General features: G+C 36.0%; 1 long non-coding RNA gene across 1 annotated transcript; it reads right to left on the minus strand.

The window, feature by feature from the left end:
* Positions 1-7,905: 7,905 nt before the first annotated feature.
* LOC142221534 (uncharacterized) lies at positions 7,906-11,481 on the minus strand. The gene is made up of 2 exons (XR_012718098.1): positions 10,961-11,481; positions 7,906-10,713 (listed from the first exon to the last, which is right to left on the minus strand). It is a non-coding gene; the product is annotated as an uncharacterized LOC142221534 (long non-coding RNA).
* Positions 11,482-12,789: the final 1,308 nt, after the last annotated feature.

Genomic DNA, 12,789 nt, shown 5'->3' on the forward strand with positions numbered 1-12,789 from the left:
ATCATACGAACAATTTGGGTTTTTATATTAGTAATTCACAACAGTGTAGTTTTCCTTACTACCGTACAGTGAGACACGATTCAGCTTAATTCGATAAAACAAGTGGGTTGTATTGCGGTAATCTAATATTGGAATAGAAAAGGATTTTATCTGAACATCGTAAGGCGAAATGGATTTCTGTAGAGATAATTTCGATACGAGCCTTAAAGTATGCTATGTCTCAATGGTTCAAATTTGATCCAAATAAGATTTGACATAAAGCTGAAATAAGCTTAAGATTCTTTTTCTATATCGGCTACAAATACCAAAGCAAACGAAAAGTCACTAAAGAAATCAATTCAGACTCCTTAGGGTTTAATATCTTTATAAATGGTGGCTCACTCTTCGAGTAACTAACATTAGTTTATACCGGCAGTAGTATGGAATTATATAATTTGCAGATTTATGACAGAGCCTAAAAGTGTGTTGTATTTTTTCAATTGGTTCTGATTCAACCAAACAAAACTTAAGGTTCTTTAATACTCGTAAAACTGTTTTAGGTTTATGAAAAGTTTATTTAGAATAATCCGAAAATCATCTTACGGACTAATACTTATGAAGTCAATTGACATATGAAGTTATATTGGATTTATATTGGCTTTATTTATTTAAGCTTAACTTATACTACAACTAGTCTCTATTATGAAGAAGTGACTAAGCAGTAGTTTATTTATTAACAATCAATAGACTTATAGAAATTAAATTAAATTGGAAGTTTTAAGTAAATTACGGGCTTCGAGTTTAGTATGGTTCTGTAGGCGGATAAGATGTTTTTCTGCAATTCTAGAGATTTCCTCTTTGATCGTAGTAATTTTTAAGTCTCGGTGGAGGTCACTATTTCGGACATACTATGGAGCGTTTACTGCACTTCTTATAACTTTGTTTTGAAACCTTTGTATTTTCCAGATAGAACTGTTTGCGGCACATCCCCATAGTTTAATGCCATATAACCATATTTGTTTTTATGCTTGCTTCTATATTAAGAGTTTATTATCTGTGGACAGGACTGAATTTTTTCCGATTATCCAGCTTAATTTGTGGTATTTAATATTTAGTTCTTCGCACTTTTTATCAATATGATTTTTCCAATTTAATTTAGAATCCAGTGTAAAACCAAGATATTTTGCTGAGTTTGAGAAAGGCTCTTCTTCATTGCCTATTTTTAGGGGTTTGTATCTTGAGGCAATTTTCGCCATGAACAGATTTGCTACTGTTGAGCTTTAGACCCCAGTTTTTTGTCCATTAGTGAACCTTGTTTAAAGATGCCTGGGGCTATGTACGAATACCTCCGTATTTTTTCTTTAGACAATAAATGATTCCAGTCTACTGCAGAAGAGTTTATCGAATAGTTTACCAATTACTGGAAGTAAGAAATGGGTCTATATGAATTGGGATCGTGTGGTGTTATCCCCGGTTTTTGTATCATACAACATCAGCAACTTTCCAGCAATTTGGAATATATTTAGTTTTTAAGACAGCGTTCATTATTGTGGTTAAACGCATAAATCCATGGTATGGTAAATTTCTTAACATAGCACCCTTAATTTTATCAAAACCGCCAGATTTTTTGACCTTGATTTGATTCACTGCATCATAAACTTCTTTAATTATCATTTAATCAAGCGGCTGTTCGCTAATTGCATAGTTATCTATTTGATGTTAAAGATTTTGTCCTATATTGCTTGTTGGGTAGGAAGAATGTGAAAAGGTCAAGTGAAGATTATTCACAAATTAGTTCACCTTTTCGATACTGCTTTTGGCCATTTTCCGTTGCCTTTTAATATTGCGACGTTCTGTACAATTGGTTTATTTTCTAATTTTGCTGCCTTCCAGAGAGAATAGTCGGAGTTTTTGTTGGGACTTAGATTGGAAACATACTTGTGGGATGTTCTGTCATTATATTGTTTTATTAATCTGCTAAGTTTTCTCGTAGCATTGTTTAACACTCTTTTATCCTTAGGTGATCGAGTTTGTTGCCATTTGTTCCTTATCTTTCTTTTAAAATTTAATTGATTTACTATGTATTGGGGATACTGAGGAGTAATTGTTTGAATACTTGGTTCTGGCGTACTCTCCCAAGCCGCTCGTTGTATCATCTTTGTAAAAGCATCGACTTCTTCTTCAATATCATATGTATTGTACATTGGCGAATGTTTGATAGACGTGGTAATTAAATGTCGAAAGTACTCCCAGTCGGTTCTGGTATTTGTTAAGTTGGTATTCGTTATTTTATTGGTTGCTTGACTTAAATAATGATAATTTATATGTAAATAAAAAAAGATGGCACTAGTGTTGCGTAGGTGTAAATATGACTTATTAACAGATTTGTAAAATAGCCTAAAAGCGTATTCTTTTTTTCTGTTTGTTCTGATTGTATACAAAATGGCTTCAGGTGATGCTTATATATTGACAACTTAAAGTTTTTTAATAAATCTGTTTAGTGTTTATATAAAAGTGTCTGTAAAAATTCGATAATCATCTTAATCATCTTGAAAACAATGACATATGAATTGACTAATTATGTTGAGACTTATACCGGCTTTCCGTCGGTTATTATGTAAATAAAGAGATAATACTAGTGTATACGTAAATATGACTTCAAATTATTTACAGATTCATGTGATTATATTCAAAGTAATTGCATAGGGTGTTTCAAATGAATACAACTTAAAGTTCTTCACCAAATCTGTTTAATATTTATGAAATCCTTAGAAAAATAGATGAATTGTATTAAAGACTACCAGGTATAAGAACATAGACGCCTTAGGTAAGTAAGTAAAACTGATTACGTCTATGTTAAAATCATATAAAAAGAGTCAAAGTTATCCTATTCGGTATATGGGTTGACAAGACAAATACGTAATGATATTGAAAATGAATGAATGAATGAATTAGACACTCTTAGAATTCAGGTTGTGTCTTGTTAAGTCACTTGCAAAAGTAAGAGAAAGAAGAACAAAATTTACCCTACTTAAAATCGATCGATCTTATTGGGCTGTTACCACTTGTTTAGAAATTTCCTAAAATCATACGTGTCTGCCCTCATCAAAGAAATCACTTAAAAGTCAGATTTAAGAAAATGTAGTATACTTAGATACAACCACGGTAAAATATGAATGCAAATATATATGTAGATAATGGGACCATTTAGATTCGGTATTTTAGAATGTGATTAAACATATTAGTCACCTCCACATACACATACTTTGCACGGCCGACACTTTTGACGGTCGTGCTGATACATGCAGGTTTTGGCAATCAGTCAGTCCCGTATGTACTTATCCTGGATGATTAAAATTAAAACATCGCTGATGAAATTATTAGTGGTATACAGTTGACTTGTGGTGAAAACATAGACCAAGGAAGGTATAGACATCTCAAGTGAATTCACAGCGCTGTAGTTTGTCTGCACACCGTAGAGGGCCCTTTTTCGTCTGCAATTGAATGATTTTTTAATTCGGCTTTAATTTGTTTTCTTGATGAAACACCAAATATTGTAAAAGCATATAAATTCTATTGTCAAGATATGTCTCTATTTTAATTGGTCTATGGTGAAAAGAATAGCGTCGCTGATGTGGTGAATGGTTGATGGCGAGAATGTTTTTGTGAGGTGGTTATTTGATTGTTGCTCTGCAATTCACGTCTTGCAGTAGCCTTTAGTGTAAACTCAATACAAGTTACCACGGAATCCAGAGTAATCAGAAATATTCCTACGGTATTACGTTGTGTACCGTTTGATGACACATGTTGTTTGTAAGGTGGTGACTCCAAGGCGGAGGGGGGATCCGAACACCTTCAAATTTCCCGCCACGTTCGGTGAATGTTGCCCAAGATGTTGTTTACAAAAACGTGTGATTCTTAAATTATGGGAGATAAGGCTATGCCTCGTGGTTCCACCTCTGCGGCTCAAAATTTCAAGATGAGTAAGCGTGGCCGAATAGAAATCTGGTGGTATCCACATATAGTTCTAGATAAATTGCCTTACAGGGCCTTAGCGTTTCATAGCGTTTAGGATTCTCCTTCGATTCTCCTTCGGGTGAGTACACCCTATGCAACAAAATGCTCTAAAGCAAGGATATTCGTACAAACGGTAGCTGGCTATAATTAATTCACTGTTTGTCTGAACTACTCTTCACTCAAATATATAGCTGAATCTACTTATGGGTTCACTTAACGGCGTTTTGTCAGAAAGTGAAACAATTTCTGCAAACTGTCAGACAAGAAAGCTTCTGGACAGGGTGGCCAGATCGCTACAAATCGGATCCTACCATACGAAAGCAAAAAATTATGTCATGTTGCCACCTATTGTCGATACCAATATGATCGCGAATATCGCCATGACATGGGGTTCACAATACGAGCAAGTCTAGTTTTATTGTCGGATAAAATGACACGATTTGTCGAAGACGACATAACTAACCCGATCAGTTTACCGAAAGCCGGTCGGAGGTGAACTGAATCGGGAAGTTCATCCGGTACCACTATCTACATAGAAAAAATCCACGAAAATTTCTCCAATTAAAGTCTTAATAGAGTTTCAAAAAAAACATTCAATTAAAAATTTAATTGATTAAACAAATTTGCAACAAAAATCAATCACACAAATTACTAATATCAATTAAGGTTTTAATTGGATCAATTAATTTCGTAATCGTAGACAAAAATATCTTCCGGTGCGATCCTGAGTCACGAATGTCCCTATTTCAGCGGTGACATGTGTTGTAAATCTATATATAGGTCTGCCAGTCAGATCCTCGATCTCGTAAAGATGTCTCCCGGTTTGTTTTACAACCCTGCATTTCACGAACTTTTTAAACAGTTCTGTGTTAATGCTCTTGGATGCATCGCTGAGCAGGAAGTTCCTGGCCGGGAAGGAAACGGACCTTGCTCGTACGAGTATTGTATAGGGAGGCACTCTGTTCGTACGCGTTGTGCAAGTTATCCTTCACCACATTACGTAACGCCTGCATTACATCATACTTGGGTAAAATGTCAATATCCCCACTCTCCAATTTCTTTCTTCCAAATCTGCACTAGCGTGAGTGATCATGCTCACCCCACACAGTGCGAAATATGGCGAGAAGCCTATGGAAGTATGCATAGTCGATCTTAACGAACAGTCTACCGCAGACAAATGTCGGTCCCAGTTGCTTTGATCTTCGGCTATATATGCCCTGATGGCAGATATAACCGATCAATTAGCTCTCTCGGACGCATTTGCCGAGGATAGTATACCGCCTTTTCTCATTTGTTTACACCACTTGGGGCACCCCAAATTTATGGAAAACTTCCGCCTCCAAAAACCTCACGACCGATTTTTACGTCGCGTTACGCCAGGACTTCAACAACACGCATCTCGTAAGACGATCCAAACCGATGAGGAAAAAGCGTTGCCAAATTTGGACTTTGGAAATGGTCCCAGAAAATCCTTGACCGCGATATCGGGCCGCGCCAGAATAATGTGGTCGGTCAGATTCCGCCAAATACCAAAACTTGATGAGTAAAGATAAGTGAAACCGAAATTCTATTATTCTATATCAGGCGGTTTCCCGAATCAAGCTAATTGCCGTAAGAAGTGACAAATTCCCTTCAAAACGAAATCTATAGGTCGTATAAAAAAAATATTGTCATATAACTTATGCGGTGATGAGAGACGAAAATTGTACAAAGTCATGAATATTGCAAAACATTACATTAAATTAATCACCATATAGGTCAACAAATAAAACATAGTAAACTTGATCCATATTACTGCAGCGATTGAGGTACGCATATGAAAGTATCCTCAAAACACAGTAAAAATAAAACTATCAAAACCCTCTGGATGCAAATACAAATGAGAATATACTCAGATGAAGACACCAAAATGAACTGAAGTAAAAAAACACAATTTAAGATTCATCGCATTAGAGAGAAGTCATGAAAACTTCCCCTCTAGTCCTATGAGATCTGAAATTGTTAATTGAAACAGAGATTAGTCTGTAAAACAGAAAGAATATAGGCTAACTACTTGGGTCTCATCGCAACAGATGGACGTCATAGAAACCTCCACTCTAGACTTATGAGACCTGAAACTGTTTGCCCAAGATTGAGCATATATCAACCGTACGTTGAACAAACATCGGCCGTGAACGTTGGGTGCCATTCTTTTGTTATGTATGTATTTGTATAAAAATACTTGTTGTTGGTAGATGGCGTATAGGTGAAACTATAATATATATAGGTATAACTATATAGGTGAAACAGAAACCCTAAGACCTGCTTATTATAATTCGTTCGACTCTGTGAGGGCTGCCGTTGTGCGTTAATTTGGTCCTCGGTTTAGCTTGGCGATCACGAGTCAGGTGCCATACAATAAAAAAAAAAAACAAAATGAAATCTTACCACTGGTTATATTTACTACGCCTTATTCGTTTGACCTTATTTCATGACTATTGAAATGTTTTGCGAGGATTCAGATGGCAGAGAATCCCCTATTTATCCCATCCTATGAGTTGCTCTCCGAGCAAACTTCCTTGGACACCCCCATGACTTAATGAGGGCCCCCAATAATACCATGACTTTGTTTACATTCCGCTCTACATTACATCGCGCTCAGCTTTCACATAAATCATGAACATAGCCATATTCATATCAAAATAATCCATTCAGAACACATTTATTTTATAATATTAGAAATAAATAAATTCACCCTAGCATAGTTGATCTTGATAATTCCCAGGAATTAAACCAAATAGAAATGTATACGATAATTGATTGGAAGAAGTCTTATTGAAGTTATAATAAATGCATAATATTGATCCAATAAAATGTTTATCATACGAACAATTGGGGTTTCTTATATTAGTAATTCACAATAGTGTACTTTTCCTTACTACCGTAGAGTGAGACACGATTCAGCTTAATTCGATAGGTTAGGTTAGGTTATGTGGCAGCCCGATGTATCAGACTCACTTAGACTATTCAGTCCATTGTGATACCACAGTGGTGAACTTCTCTCTTATCACTGAGTGCTGCCCGATTCCATGTTAGGTTATGGTTAGGTTATGTGGCAGCCCGATGTATCAGGATCACTTAGACTATTCAGTCCGATTCCATGTTAAGCTCAATGACAAGGGACCTCCTTTTTATAGCCGGGTCCGAACGGCGTTCCACATTCCAGTGAAACCACTTAGAGAAGCTTTGAAACCCTCAGAAATGTCACCAGCATTACTGAGGTGGGATAATCCACCGCTGAAAAATTTTTGGTGTTCGGTCGTAGCAGGAATCGAACCCACGACCTTGTGTATGCAAGGAGGGCATGCTAACCATTGCACCACGGTGGCTCCCAGCTTAATTCGATAAAACAAGTGGGTTGTATTGCGGTAATCTAATATTGGAATAGAAAAGGATTTTATCTGAACATCGTAAGGCGAAATGGATTTCTGTAAAGTTTATTTCAATACGATCCTTAAAGTATGCTATATGTCACAATGGTTCAAATTTGACCCAAATTAGATTTGACATAAAGCTGAAATAAGCTTAAGATTCTTTTTCTATATAGGCTACAAATACCAAAGCAAACGAAAAGTCACTAAAGAAATCAATTCAGACTCCTTAGGGTTTAATATCTTTATAAATGGTGGCTCACTCTTCGAGTAACTAACATTAGTTTATACCGGCAGTAGTATGGAATTATATAATTTGCAGATTTATGACAGAGCCTAAAAGTGTGTTGTATTTTTTCAATTGGTTCTGATTCAACCAAACAAAACTTAAGGTTCTTTAATACTCGTAAAACTGTTTTAGGTTTATGAAAAGTTTATTTAGAATAATCCGAAAATCATCTTACGGACTAATACTTATGAAGTCAATTGACATATGAAGTTATATTGGATTTATATTGGCTTTATTTATTTAAGCTTAACTTATACTACAACTAGTCTCTATTATGAAGAAGTGACTAAGCAGTAGTTTATTTATTAACAATCAATAGACTTATAGAAATTAAATTAAATTGGAAGTTTGAAGTAAATTACGGGCTTCGAGTTTAGTATGGTTCTGTAGGCGGATAAGAATGTTTTTCTGCAATTCTAGAGATTTCCTCTTTGATCGTAGTCATTTTTAAGTCTCGGTGGAGGTCACTATTTCGGACATACTATGGAGCGTTTACTGCACTTCTTATAACTTTGTTTCGAAACCTTTGTATTTTCCAGATAGAACTGTTTGCGGCACATCCCCATAGTTTAATGCCATATAACCATATTTGTTTTTATGCTTGCTTCTATATTAAGAGTTTATTATCTGTGGACAGGACTGAATTTTTTCCGATTATCCAGCTTAATTTGTGGTATTTAATATTTAGTTCTTCGCACTTTTTATCAATATGAATTTTCCAATTTAATTTAGAATCCAGTGTAAAACCAAGATATTTTGCTGAGTTTGAGAAAGGCTCTTCTTCATTGCCTATTTTTAGGGGTTTGTATCTTGAGGCAATTTTCGCCATGAACAGATTTGCTACTGTTGAGCTTTAGACCCCAGTTTTTTGTCCATTGTTTTCTTTAGACAATAAATGATTCCAGTCTACTGCAGAAGAGTTTATCGAATAGTTTACCAATTACTGGAAGTAGAGAAATGGGTCTATATGAATTGGGATCGTGTGGTGTTATCCCCGGTTTTTGTATCATACAACATCAGCAACTTTCCAGCAATTTGGAATATATTTAGTTTTTAAGACAGCGTTCATTATTGTGGTTAAACGCATAAATCCATGGTATGGTAAATTTCTTAACATAGCACCCTTAATTTTATCAAAACCGCCAGATTTTTTGACCTTGATTTGATTCACTGCATCATAAACTTCTTTAATTATCATTTAATCAAGCGGCTGTTCGCTAATTGCATAGTTATCTATTTGATGTTAAAGATTTTGTCCTATATTGCTTGTTGGGTAGGAAGAATGTGAAAAGGTCAAGTGAAGATTATTCACAAATTAGTTCACCTTTTCGATACTGCTTTTGGCCATTTTCCGTTGCCTTTTAATATTGCGACGTTCTGTACAATTGGTTTATTTTCTAATTTTGCTGCCTTCCAGAGAGAATAGTCGGAGTTTTTGTTGGGACTTAGATTGGAAACATACTTGTGGGATGTTCTGTCATTATATTGTTTTATTAATCTGCTAAGTTTTCTCGTAGCATTGTTTAACACTCTTTTATCCTTAGGTGATCGAGTTTGTTGCCATTTGTTCCTTATCTTTCTTTTAAAATTTAATTGATTTACTATGTATTGGGGATACTGAGGAGTAATTGTTTGAATACTTGGTTCTGGCGTACTCTCCCAAGCCGCTCGTTGTATCATCTTTGTAAAAGCATCGACTTCTTCTTCAATATCATATGTATTGTACATTGGCGAATGTTTGATAGACGTGGTAATTAAATGTCGAAAGTACTCCCAGTCGGTTCTGGTATTTGTTAAGTTGGTATTCGTTATTTTATTGGTTGCTTGACTTAAATAATGATAATTTATATGTAAATAAAAAAAGATGGCACTAGTGTTGCGTAGGTGTAAATATGACTTATTAACAGATTTGTAAAATAGCCTAAAAGCGTATTCTTTTTTTCTGTTTGTTCTGATTGTATACAAAATGGCTTCAGGTGATGCTTCAATATTGACAACTTAAAGTTTTTTAATAAATCTGTTTAGTGTTTATATAAAAGTGTCTTTAAAAATTCGATAATCATCTTAATCATCTTGAAAACAATGACATATGAATTGACTAATTATGTTGAGACTTATACCGGCTTTCCGTCGGTTATTATGTAAATAAAGAGATAATACTAGTGTATACGTAAATATGACTTCAAATTATTTACAGATTCATGTGATTATATTCAAAGTAATTGCATAGGGTGTTTCAAATGAATACAACTTAAAGTTCTTCACCAAATCTGTTTAATATTTATGAAATCCTTAGAAAAATAGATGAATTGTATTAAAGACTACCAGGTATAAGAACATAGACGCCTTAGGTAAGTAAGTAAAACTGATTACGTCTATGTTAAAATCATATAAAAAGAGTCAAAGTTATCCTATTCGGTATATGGGTTGACAAGACAAATACGTAATGATATTGAAAATGAATGAATGAATGAATTAGACACTCTTAGAATTCAGGTTGTGTCTTGTTAAGTCACTTGCAAAAGTAAGAGAAAGAAGAACAAAATTTACCCTACTTAAAATCGATCGATCTTATTGGGCTGTTACCACTTGTTTAGAAATTTCCTAAAATCATACGTGTCTGCCCTCATCAAAGAAATCACTTAAAAGTCAGATTTAAGAAAATGTAGTATACTTAGATACAACCACGGTAAAATATGAATGCAAATATATATGTAGATAATGGGACCATTTAGATTCGGTATTTTAGAATGTGATTAAACATATTAGTCACCTCCACATACACATACTTTGCACGGCCGACACTTTTGACGGTCGTGCTGATACATGCAGGTTTTGGCAATCAGTCAGTCCCGTATGTACTTATCCTGGATGATTAAAATTAAAACATCGCTGATGAAATTATTAGTGGTATACAGTTGACTGGTGGTGAAAACATAGACCAAGGAAGGTATAGACATCTCAAGTGAATTCACAGCGCTGTAGTTTGTCTGCACACCGTAGAGGGCCCTTTTTCGTCTGCAATTGAATGATTTTTTAATTCGGCTTTAATTTGTTTTCTTGATGAAACACCAAATATTGTAAAAGCATATAAATTCTATTGTCAAGATATGTCTCTATTTTAATTGGTCTATGGTGAAAAGAATAGCGTCGCTGATGTGGTGAATGGTTGATGGCGAGAATGTTTTTGTGAGGTGGTTATTTGATTGTTGCTCTGCAATTCACGTCTTGCAGTAGCCTTTAGTGTAAACTCAATACAAGTTACCACGGAATCCAGAGTAATCAGAAATATTCCTACGGTATTACGTTGTGTACCGTTTGATGACACATGTTGTTTGTAAGGTGGTGACTCCAAGGCGGAGGGGGGATCCGAACACCTTCAAATTTCCCGCCACGTTCGATGAATGTTGCCCAAGATGTTGTTTACAAAAATGTGTGATTCTTAAATTATGGGAGATAAGGCTATGCCTCGTGGTTCCACCTCTGCGGCTCAAAATTTCAAGATGAGTAAGCGTGGCCGAATAGAAATCTGGTGGTATCCACATATAGTTCTAGATAAATTGCCTTACAGGGCCTTAGCGTTTCATAGCGTTTAGGATTCTCCTTCGATTCTCCTTCGGGTGAGTACACCCTATGCAACAAAATGCTCTAAAGCAAGGATATTCGTACAAACGGTAGCTGGCTATAATTAATTCACTGTTTGTCTGAACTACTCTTCACTCAAATATATAGCTGAATCTACTTATGGGTTCACTTAACGGCGTTTTGTCAGAAAGTGAAACAATTTCTGCAAACTGTCAGACAAGAAAGCTTCTGGACAGGGTGGCCAGATCGCTACAAATCGGATCCTACCATACGAAAGCAAAAAATTATGTCATGTTGCCACCTATTGTCGATACCAATATGATCGCGAATATCGCCATGACATGGGGTTCACAATACGAGCAAGTCTAGTTTTATTGTCGGATAAAATGACACGATTTGTCGAAGACGACATAACTAACCCGATCAGTTTACCGAAAGCCGGTCGGAGGTGAACTGAATCGGGAAGTTCATCCGGTACCACTATCTACATAGAAAAAATCCACGAAAATTTCTCCAATTAAAGTCTTAATAGAGTTTCAAAAAAAACATTCAATTAAAAATTTAATTGATTAAACAAATTTGCAACAAAAATCAATCACACAAATTACTAATATCAATTAAGGTTTTAATTGGATCAATTAATTTCGTAATCGTAGACAAAAATATCTTCCGGTGCGACCCTGAGTCACGAATGTCCCTATTTCAGCGGTGACATGTGTTGTAAATCTATATATAGGTCTGCCAGTCAGATCCTCGATCTCGTAAAGATGTCTCCCGGTTTGTTTTACAACCCTGCATTTCACGAACTTTTTAAACAGTTCTGTGTTAATGCTCTTGGATGCATCGCTGAGCAGGAAGTTCCTGGCCGGGAAGGAAACGGACCTTGCTCGTACGAGTATTGTATAGGGAGGCACTCTGTTCGTACGCGTTGTGCAAGTTATCCTTCACCACATTACGTAACGCCTGCATTACATCATACTTGGGTAAAATGTCAATATCCCCACTCTCCAATTTCTTTCTTCCAAATCTGCACTAGCGTGAGTGATCATGCTCACCCCACACAGTGCGAAATATGGCGAGAAGCCTATGGAAGTATGCATAGTCGATCTTAACGAACAGTCTACCGCAGACAAATGTCGGTCCCAGTTGCTTTGATCTTCGGCTATATATGCCCTGATGGCAGATATAACCGATCAATTAGCTCTCTCGGACGCATTTGCCGAGGATAGTATACCGCCTTTTCTCATTTGTTTACACCACTTGGGGCACCCCAAATTTATGGAAAACTTCCGCCTCCAAAAACCTCACGACCGATTTTTACGTCGCGTTACGCCAGGACTTCAACAACACGCATCTCGTAAGACGATCCAAACCGATGAGGAAAAAGCGTTGCCAAATTTGGACTTTGGAAATGGTCCCAGAAAATCCTTGACCGCGATATCGGGCCGCGCCAGAATAATGTGGTCGGTCAGATTCCGCCAAATACCAAAACTTGATGAGTAAAGATAA

The sequence above is a fragment of the Haematobia irritans genome, chromosome 1 (genome assembly GCF_050003625.1).
Source record: "Haematobia irritans isolate KBUSLIRL chromosome 1, ASM5000362v1, whole genome shotgun sequence".
In the NCBI taxonomy this organism is placed as follows: domain Eukaryota; kingdom Metazoa; phylum Arthropoda; class Insecta; order Diptera; family Muscidae; genus Haematobia; species Haematobia irritans.